Genomic DNA, 11,839 nt, shown 5'->3' on the forward strand with positions numbered 1-11,839 from the left:
AGACCAAATGCCCCCTGTATGAGTTCACACAGCCACAGCAAGAGAAAGCACAAGCAGAGGAGGAGAAAATTGTAGACCACACTGAGGAAATAAAAGAGAAATAGAAGTGTGAAACAGAGAAAACAAAGAAGAACGAAAATGGAGCTACTAGCCCTAAAAAGCGAAGGAAAAATAAGTCAAAGGAACGGTCAACAGAAAACAAAAACTAGATTAAAAAAAGCCAGAAACTAATAATGTACAAGAAGAGGAGGAGAGAACGGAGAAAGATGTGAAATACAAGGGGGGTTTGATAAAGTACGAGAATTGCGAGCAGATGGAGAGAAGGGTCGAGAGGTTGGGAGAAGTAATAAGAGTGAAAATGCCAGAGAAATGTGCTGAAAGATGCGTTTTGATACCTGAGGAAGGCAGCTGGGAGAGCGTAGAAGAACTTGGTGAAATTATAATGACGAAACGGATATGCTTGTTGGAGACCCCCACCTAGAACTGATTATTTGCAGTTGTTAAGGACGGACGTAACAATGATTAATGGAAGAAAGGTAACGCGAGTGTTTGAATTTTTTGAGTTACAAAACCGTGAAAATGTTTACATGATGTTGAACGAAAAAGTGAAAAAGTGGATACATGTAACCACCCGACTTTGGGGATCGAGTGGACATTGCGCCTCATTTTTTTCATTCTTGCATATTATCATTTTATTTTAATTACCCCGATTTTATGTTTGCGTTTTATACTGTCTTTTATGTTTTGTGATGTCTTAAAAATTCTATGTATAGCCCTTTATGGGTGATAAAGAAATCGATATTTCGTCTCCGTGAGTTTACTGGTCGGACGTGTTATTACTCGCTGCGATTTTTTTGAGTATAACACCACTATTGTTTGGTGGGCGTTGCTGAGACGGAGAAAATGAAGACGTATGCAGCAGCGACGGGGAGTCGAGCTTCCGTCGTCCCAGACCTGTTGAAGCAATATGAAATACATTGGAATGAAGACATGACAGAGAAAATTGAAAAATATAAAGAAATGATAAAGAAGGAGGGGCCAAACGTAAAGTTGACCCCATCAGAGGAGGAAAAGACGAAAATGGAAATTGGAGTTGTGGAATATAAATCATTTTCAAAGAAAAATAAAAGAATAGAGAGTGCAACGAAGGAGGAGGTGGAGGAGCGTTTGAAGGAATTGCAAGATGTGTCGTTTTTTACAAGAGGCAAGACATACGCGTCTGTAGAGATGACATTTGTATCGGAGGAAGCAGCAAAGAAATACGCCAATAAGACGTTAACGGAAGGAAATTGGATGCTCTTTCCCAATAAGTTGGGTAGACGTCCAACGTGGATTAGAGTGGGTAGGATTCCACCGAAAATAGAGTTGGAATGGGTAATGGCAGCAGTTTTTCCTGAAAGAGAAGGAGAAGATGTAAGGATAATTATGATAAGCAGAACCTAACAATAAATTGCTGGGGGTATGAATTGAATGTACTTTTTATAGTAAGTCAGAAAGTTTACAGTGACATACCGGAGACACTGGAACTGCCTAACGAGGACAAACTGGACATAATGTTGGAGGGGAGATCTCCAAAGTGCTACGAATGTGGCAAAAGAGGTCACATTAGAAGAAGGTGCCCAGAAATAATGGAAAACAAAGAAATGGAAACGCAAGCAGGCGTGATAGAGGAGAGGAAACAGTCATAGGAAGAGGAGCAGAGAGCTGATATTGAGGAAGCTAAATCAAGGAAGAGATCATCGCCGAAAGTCGAACAAGGGAAAAAATACAAATCACAAGATCAAGTGGGATCATTGAGGAAAGAGGATAATAGCAGCAGAACATTACCACAGAACCATACAGTCTCACAATCGCACAGACAGACAGATACGCAGATGCATAAACACACAGACATACATACACTCGGAAGCGTAGAAGATAACGCAGAGTTGCAGAAACCTAAAAGCACAGAACCTGAAAACACAGACACACAAACACAACATGCAGACTTACAGTCACACAAACATGCAGACCCACAGACAGATAAACACACAGATATACAGTCACAAAGAAATATAGAAGAACAGACGCATGGTAGTACAGAATCACAAAAACAAAAAAGGACAGACATACAGACGCAGAAGGTACATAGGAACGGAATATATTTGATGTCATATCGATACACACAAAAAATAGAGAAGATATCCAAAATAAAAGACATTGTCAAAGTGGACCTCTCAGACAGTTGCGATAAGGAGACGAGATGGATTTTAATAAAAAAAAGAAAAGTATAAAAAATTAAAAGAGGATTTCCCGACAGTTATAAACCCACTGGGGCCCGAGGTGAATTTCGAACCCAGCGCTCCAGTGGTGAACTACGAGGAAATAAAAGATTATATAAATGGTGAGTAGTTTTATTTTGGATAAATTATTGAGATAATTTTGAAAAGAACTATCGAAGACTGTGAAAGGAACTATTAAGACCTGTTGAAATAATTGAAATAACACGGCCGCCCCGGGGTGGGGCTGGGGTGGCCGTCCCATCATCATTGTTTAATTTTATTGTTCCATGCTATCATGTGTTAATTGTCCCCGCATGTGTGTATTGTCCCATCTGTGTTTAGCCCCTTGTGGGTAATAAAGAAATTGAAATTGGTATTTCGTCTGTCTTTACGTTCTGAGTTCAAGTTCCGCCGTAGTCGACTTTGCCTTTCATCCTTTCGGGGTCGATAAATTAAGTACCAGTTGCGTACTGGGGTCGATCTAATCGACTGGCCCCCTCCCACCAAATTTTGGCCTTGTGCCTAGAGTAGAAAAGAATATTTGCTGTAAAGAAGGTAGCAAGCTGGTAGAATCGTTAGCGGCATTTCCTTCGTCTTTACGATCTGAGTTCAAATTCGGCCGAGGCTGGCTTTCGGGGTCGATAAATAAGTACCAGTTGATTACTAAAGTAGATGTAATCGACTTACCCACTTTCCTGAACTTGCTGGCCTTGTACCAAAATTTGAAACTAATATTTGTTGTAAGCCGTGGGGCGGTGAGCTGGCAGAATCGTTAGAACGTCAAAGAAAATGCTTAGCGGTATTTCGTCTGTCTGTACATTTCGTGTTCAAACATCGCTGAGGTCGACTTTGCCTTTCATCCTTTCGAGGTCGATGAAATAAGAATCAGTTGAGCATTAGAGTCGATGCAATCGACTTCCACAACCCTTAAAATTGCTGGTCTAATGTCAAAATAAGAAAGGAATATTTGTTCTAAGTTTGTAACATGTGAGTTCAAATTTCCCCAAGGTCAACTTGCTCTTTTATGATCTTAAGTACGATGAAGCGAGTACAAATCAAGTACCGTATTGATTAAATCGAGTATACACGTCCTTTACAAATTCTTGCGTGCTTATGTTAGAAATCATTTTAGACATATTCAATTTATATTATAGATATTTCAAATCTTACCGGAGATAACTACGTTTCAGTCCTCCAGAAGAAATGTTAAAGTGATTTTAAGCATCATAAGCACCAATTTGAAGAGAGAAAGAGGGGAGATAGAAGAGAGGGAGAGGGAGGGGAAGAGGGAGAGGGAGGGGGAGAGAGGGGAGAGAGAGTGAGATGGGGGAAAGAGAGAAAGAAAGGTAGAAAGATAGAGAGAGAGTGATAGAGGGAGAGAGTGGAATGGGAAGAGAGCGAGAGCTATAGAGAGAGGAAGAGAGTGAGAGAGAGAGAGGACCAAACACGACTTCAGTCTGAAATTGCCCTTCATGATGCGCAACATCAATTAGAAGATTCATTTTTCTTATTACTTTTTTAAAATGCACAAATACGCCCGGTAAAAAAAAAGACTGAATAGTTATTGTCAAGTTAAATGTATCGAAGTACGGGAAAACGATTACAGAATTCCATAGGTTGAGAAATAAACATAAAATTTAGATATTTACCTTCTATATTTATCTCCCTTGCGAAGAAGTTATTTCCCTTTATTATTTGTCTCCCTTGAACTCTTAACTTTCGCATCCTTTCAATTTTTTTTTGGAAATCCGAATAGAATTGAATTTTAGGTTACAAATTTGCTTTACAAAAATCATACGATTAGTAATATCATTTAAGGATTCATTTATTAAAGTTATCGAATAAGTTTTTAATCACTCTTATCTGCACTTAGTATACGTTATGGGTAATCTAGAAGTGTAGATGATGCAAACATATATACATTATCCATATACTAGTATATACGTATCGTCAAAAAAGCTGATAGTTTTTTTCTTTAGTGATAGAAAATGGGAGAGACCACTGATAAATGTCAGCAATCGAATAAATATATGTACATACACCGAACTGAATCACTTAAACATTCAAAAACGGTTGTAACGTCTTGGTGGAAAAATGTTACCATCCACGTAACACACACACACACACACACACACACACACACAGACACATCTCAGTGGTGTATGGTGGTTGTTGTATTGGGTGTGGTGCCACACTCACTGCCACCAAATTTGAAGGAGGATTATAACAAAAACTTTCCATTAAGATTTGTGATTAAATTAATTAGTAAGGCTAATATTTATAATGAATGTCTACATGAAAGATTGGAAACAAAGAACACACCTTGCTTGACAGTGACACTCGTTTACAACTACTTCCTAATGTCAAGGCAAAGAAACAGTAAAGCAGGGACCTTGATGACTGCTATGAAGCAGGAAAGTATACTAGCCCCTATATATATTTGATACTCAATATTTCATATATTCAATAAGACATTCAATACTTCATTTCATTTTACTATATATATAATATATTCCATATTCCATATCCCACATTAATTTCATTAGAATATAAATAAAACATAAAAACAGACAGAGTTGGATCTCTTTTAAATAATATATTCCTCTATACACTATCATACAAACCCCTTTATATATATATATATATATATATATATATATATATATATACACATTGAGTTGATTGTTGGTGTAACCATGGTGTTCTAGTGATCTCATGAGCTAGCTTTCTTTATTTCCATTGATTTGTGAATATACAACTGTATTGTATAAAACAAAGCACAAATATTGATGCAGACATCTCAGCATAATTTCTTCCACACTGAAATTAATACTACTTGAAGAAGGTTGCAAAATGGCCATAAACTTAAGGGGGCATCAAAAGATTAAAAATGCCAGGGGCACATAAAATGCACCCACTACACTTTGGAGTGGTTGGTGTTAGGAAGGACATCCAACTGTAGAAACCTTGCCAGATCAGATTGGAGCCTGGTGCAGCCTCCTGGCTTATCAGTCCTCACACAAACCGTCCAATTGATGCTAGCATGAAAAGGGAGACGGTAAATGATGATGATGATGATGATCTCATACTTTTATAGTTTATATGTACATATGTATATATGCATATATATATCATCGTTTAATGTCCGCTTTCCATGCTAGCATGGGTTGGACAATTTGACTGAGGACTGGCGAACCAGATGGCTGCACCAGGCTCCAATCTGATCTGGCAGAGTTTCTACAGCTGGATGCCCTTCCTAATGCCAACCACTCTGAGAGTGTAGTGGGTACTGGCAATGGCCACGCTCAAAACGGTGTTTTTTACGTGCCACCTGCACAGGAGCCAGTCCAGTAGCACTGGCCATGACCTCACTGGAATGTTTTTTTTATGTGTGTGTGTATATATATATATATATATATATATATACATACGCATATATATATATATATATATATATATATATATATATATATATATATACATACATACACACATACGTATATATATTTATATATGAGTATATGAATATTTAAGTACAATTATCTGTATTATTCTTAAACAAAAATGTTGTTGGCTTTGAAGTTTCAGCCAGCTAAGCCCTTATCAGCAGACTGATATTGGCTTAGCTGGTCGAAATTTCGAAGTCATAGTCAACAACATTCTTGTTTAAGAATGATAAATTTGTATTCCACAAAAGTATAGAGTAACTCATCGGATTGATGTAAAACTGTTTTATAATTACACAGCTGAACATAAAAAAGCAAACATTAATATATATATATATATATATATATATTAATAGTTATTGCCAAGCTAACATGGCAGTCCAGGAAAATAGGACAAATGCTGCCGTTGATTAGCACCAAGAGGCAATTGCCTCTAGCTAGCTATGTGACAAACGAACCTGTGTCCATTATAGCCTTCGAACAGGGGAGGTGCGCCGCTTCCCCTTTCTGGTCTGGCATCTACAGACTAGTTTCAGGATATTTGCCCCTTATCAATGTAGAGCAGTCGCTACTGACCGTCTGTTCGAAGGATTATTTACCTAAATTCAGTGGAATACATCCACTGGTTTTCAAAATAGAAATATTAATATTTCTAAGTCTCTCTCTAAAAGAGACCATGGCAGTGGTACTGGATATTAATAGTTTTATATATATATATAAGATTGGGTATTTTACCGTGATAAGATGGAAAAATGTTGCCAGCCTGCTGGCAACTTTCTGTTATATAAAATACCTAATCTTTCTGCTGTTTTCACAGCTATTCTGTGTTTGAAATTTACTTTCTTGTCTGTAAAATATGAAAAAAATCTGGCTTTTCCAAAGTTTGTTTATAAAATGTTGTCATATGTATGTATATATATATATATATATATATATATATACTGTTAAAGTCTGTCATACCGGCCATGACGAAGGGAAATAGCGCCGAAAATCGAGTCGCCTTTATATATTTATATTTTTATATTTATATATTTGATCCTTTATATTGAACACTCAATATTTCATCTACATTCAATACTTTCTTTCATGGTGCCATCCATTTTTATTTTATTTTATTTTATATTATATATTGTATATTATATTATATATTGTATATTCCATATTCTATACCCCACATTGGTTCTGCAGGAATATAAATAAAACATAAAAAACAGACAGTGTTGGAACTCTTTTAAACAAAATAATATATTCCTCTATACACAATCATACAAAAAAAACCCACCTTTTTTCTGCTTATTTTTACTCGCATTTATATATATATATATATATGTATGTATATATGTATTACTTTTCCCTTTTTGTTTGTTTCAATCATTAGAATGCAACCATGTAATAAAGGGGTTTTAGCTGAATGAATAGATCCTAGTACTTTTTTCTTATTGTAGACAAGAACCTGCTCTGACCTCTCTCCTTGTTACATACTTTCATTCCTCACCTGCTAGTATAAAGCCCTCCCACCACTCATCTTGGGTTTTGTAGTCTTCTGACAACCTCAATAGTGCCAGTGGCATGAAGGAAGTACCCAATGTAAGCTGTAAAGTGGTTGGTATATGGGAAGGCATCCAGCTAGAGAAACCATGTCAAAGCTGACACTAGAGCAAGGGGCACTTCTTGAACCCATCAGATCCTGTCAAAATGTCTGACACATTTACATGGATGTAAAATGATGATGATAATGATGATGACATATGTGTATGTGTGTCTGTATGTGTGCGTGCGTGTGTGTGTGTGTGTGTGTAATTGTGTGTATTAGTCTTTATTGTTCAAGTTACCGTATCCTTTCGCTGCCATGTCCTTTTTCTCCTCCTCATTATATATATGTTACCTACCATTATTCTGAACTTCCTTAATACCAAAAGATCTTTATACTTTCATTCCTTCTGTCTCTAGTTTTGCCCAGTTTTCACAGAACTCCAAGAGAATTGATCCCACTTCATTTCTTTTACCATACATAGTGTCTGAATATATTAGAGGAACCATCTTCTTGCAGACCAACATGCCTATTAAATTAAAATCACCAACTGTGACAATGGGAGCATGAGATCACAGTCATCAATGATAAAAATAATCTACAAGAGGACCTTATAGAAGCAATACCTTTTGTTTGTTTTCCATTCTGATTGTAATTTGAAATCTTTGTGGCCAGCATCTTATTTATTTCTGGTCTAAGTTTAATTATTTTATCACATTCTTTAGCTACCTCAGTTTTTTTCTATCTGTCCATTTCTCTGATATTAAAATGCCTTTTCTATCCACATCAATGCTGTTGCTTATCCAGTACACATTTTACTTGTATTCAGTGTACACGAAGAGTCTGGCTGAGACTTTCCCTCCATCTCACTTCATGTAGATGGAAATTTCATTTCATAGCAGTATATGATTTCTTTTGTCATGCCATAATATGTTCAGCGATTCCTAACATAGATACTTTTCCTCTGATTAAGGCATTTTCCTATTATATTCTGATCTTTGGGGACCCTTAGTTTCTACTTTATAAAACTTTCTTCAAATGCAAGGGATGTCATAAATGTAATTCTGATGTTCTAACCATTCCTGGATAGGTTTAACTTTCATAGGGAAACCTTTGAATTATGGTGTTACTTTTGATCTGAAGTTATATATGTAATATGAATTCTCAGAATATTTTCTGACTGCTTCTATGTGCTTGAGAGAGGCCATGGGTCTTACATGACAGACTGGATATTTTCTCTCACTCTCTTTCTCTCGCTCTCTTCCTTTCTTTCTCTCGCTCTCTTCCTTTCTTTCTCTCGCTCTCTTCCTTTCTTTCTCTCGCTCTCTTCCTTTCTTTCTCTCCCTCTCTCTGGTTGGGTAACCATGTACCTCTTCTGCAGCTAGACATTTGTTTCTGTCTCTCTTATTTCTTTATTGCCCATGAGGGGCTAAACATAGTGGGGACAAACAAGGACAGACAAAGGGATTAAGTCAATTACATCGATCCCAGTGCATAACTGGTACTTATTTAATCGACCCCGAAAGGATAAAAGGCTAAGTCGACCGCAGCGGAATTTGAACTCAGAACGTAGTGGCAGATGAAATACTGCTAAGTATTTCACCCGGCGTGCTAACATTTCTGCCAGCTCTGTCACACTCTAACTGTTCGTCATCTGACACAAGATCACCTCCTCCAATGCCCCCTCCCCTCTCAAAGTTTCCTTGTCTTGCAAAGTTAATTGGTGACCCTGCTGGTGATGGTGTCACTTAAAAAACATCCAGTCCAAACTGTAAATAGGTTGGCATTTGAAAGGGCATCCAGCTGCAAAAACCATGCCAAAACTGACCTCGGCTATGTGAGTGCTATGTAAAAATCACTCAGCCCATGCTATGGAGTGGTTGGTGTTAGAAAGGGCATCCAGCTGTAAAAACCTTGCCAAAACAGACATAGAAGCATGGCTTAGGCTCCTGCCTGGCCAGCTCCTGTCAAATTGTCCAACCCATGCCAACGTGGAAGGAGGACATTAAATGATGATTATGATGAATATACATATTTTTAAGGTTAACTCATAGATAAAACAGCTGATTCACCCTTAAAAGAAACCCCCCAGTCTCAAAAGACAAAGGAAACATGAGCTAATGTACTGCTTGATAAACTATGTCTGGGAGACAAAAAAAGTGATGGGACAGTCATATCTGGTACCTAAAATGGTCACAATCTGGAACCTTTGATATTAGGTTTACTTTATTAGGAAGTAAACAACACTAACAGAATAAGTTTGATAAATTCTGATAAAAGATAACATTTTGAATATATTTCAAATATACTGTATAAATCATTATGTCCAGTATTTACTGGTTTTTAACAATCAACCCATAAACCACATTTTTATTTGTTAATGAAAGAAGAATGGTCAGTGTCAATAACCTGTTCAAACTCTTCCAGAATAGTGAGATCAATATTGTTGTTGTTCTTTGTAGTTCTATGTTTGAGCAGGAAGTCTGAGCAAGAAGGCGTTTCCAGTGGGTCCATCCATGGAAAGAAAGGATTTAATATATTGTTTAATAAAGAATCTGAGAGGAGTAACACAGTAGGAGGAGGAATTGGGTGTGTTGGTAGGCCTAGGTGGACATGGTAAGTTGCTTCTGAGTTCACCAAAGCAAAAGCTGTTCTAAAAGTAATAATGGTAGAGGAATTGTGATCAAACTTAAGTTTAAATAATTCTGAGTTTTTGTGCAATGAAAATTATAGCAATCGAACGGGATCAATATTAATATGTTGAGTTAGGGTTCATAAGCAACAAATAAAAAGATTTCATCTCTTAGAAATGTTCTTTGTAGTGAACATCAGGCAGTTGTGCAAATGGAAATATTCTGATTTTTCAAAATGAAGGAAGGAAATGATCAACTATGTAAGACAAAAGAAGAATACTTTATAAGAATTAATAATCTAAAACATGGCGAAAAATAGTCAACACTGCTGCAAGAAACATCTACAGCTACATAGATTACATTATGGCACATGTGCTTGAAAAGGTGACAATCGCAAAATGTGTTAGACACAACACAGAAACTTCCTTCCATAACATTCATGTCATTCAGCTTTTTTTTTTTAGGTTTTTTTAAAAATATTCTTTTATTCTTTTATTCTTTTTATGTTTCAGCCCAAAGGTTGTGGCCATGCTAGAGCACCACCAGTATGATTAATGATTTTTTTAAAGAAGCCACTTGGCTGAAACACATAAATAAATATATATATGTAGGAAAAATAGAAGTTGAAAATGAATTGAGAATAAAATAACTTTGTTTTATATATAAATATACATATGATATATATATATATATATATATATATATATATAAATATGCTACCTTCTTCTTTGTTATTTACTTAAATTAAAGGCATACCAGCAAAAACGACAAGTTTCCTCTTGTTATTTACATCCATTTTCTTCTCATATACATATATATATATTTATATATATATAATGTTTGCTTTAATTCAGATATATCTATAAATAATACCACGTATATATTGGGTTGGAAACCCTTTTGAATAGAACACTTGTCATGTATACAGGAGATGTGAGTTCAAGTCTCACTGGTAACCTTCAACTTTTTCTATCAAAAAGAGGTTTTTAACCCAATATTTGTATCCAATTAATTATAGCTTTGTGTGCTTCAAGATATATATATATATATTTTTCCTGTTTTCCTGTTTTTCCTAGAAGATGGTGAGTGATCTGGAAGACCTGCCAAAAGTGTCACTCCTGGAAATGTGGTATTGTACATTGAGAATTCATTCCCCAGGGCCAGACTGTCAATCAAAAGTTCTGTGACATTTTGAAGTATTTGAGAGAGGACATTCAGTGAAAGTTACTGTATCTGTGGATCATGAAGAATTGGATTCTTTCCGATGGCAATGCACCCTGTCACCAAGCTCTTCTCATCTGTGAGTTTCTTGTCAAAAACAACATGGTATTGCCTCTGCACCCACTCTATTTGCCAGACTTAACACCTGCAGACTTCCATATTTTTCTCAAGAAGAAAAGGCACCTCAAAGGTCACTGTTTTAACACTATTGTTGAGATCCAGAACATATTGCAGAAGGTCCTCAACTTGCTTATGAAAAATTGCTTCCAGGCCAGATTCCAAAAGTGACAGGAATGCTGGGACTAGTGCATTGCTGCACAAGGTGGCTATTTTGATGGAGATAATGTTAAAACGTAGGTAAATAGGTTATTATTTATTAAACATAACTAGTCTGGGATCCTTTTGATACCACCTCGTATGCTTTGACTTTTCTTTGTACCATTTCAGGCTGTCACATGTAGAGATCACAGTGGTAAGTGTTATTACAATGTATGGAAAAAAAAAAGAGTGTTTAGTTTGATTTTGTGAATAAAATATTGAATGAAATATTATTCATGTTATTACTGACTAAACTTTGAACTTTACTGGTGTATGCAGTAAAAGTGTATCTGCTGTAAAGTTAACATTGTAGAAATCCCATGACCATTCTTTCTTTCTTTTGTAGAAAATCAGTTTGATTTTGATTATATATTTATACTCATTTTTACTATTTAGTTTGTACAGTGATGCACATATACACATGTTGTC

The 11,839-nt window shown here is 36.1% G+C and overlaps 1 long non-coding RNA gene across 1 annotated transcript; it reads left to right on the forward strand.

The window, feature by feature from the left end:
- The first annotated feature begins 408 nt into the window (after nt 1–408).
- LOC149134385 (uncharacterized) lies at nt 409–11,121 on the forward strand. The gene is made up of 2 exons (XR_016242869.1): nt 409–536; nt 10,948–11,121. It is a non-coding gene; the product is annotated as an uncharacterized LOC149134385 (long non-coding RNA).
- The last annotated feature ends 718 nt before the right edge of the window (nt 11,122–11,839 follow it).

This window comes from Octopus bimaculoides, chromosome 8, assembly GCF_046866305.1.
Source record: "Octopus bimaculoides isolate indiv1 chromosome 8, ASM4686630v1, whole genome shotgun sequence".
Taxonomy (NCBI): Eukaryota; Metazoa; Mollusca; class Cephalopoda; order Octopoda; family Octopodidae; genus Octopus; species Octopus bimaculoides.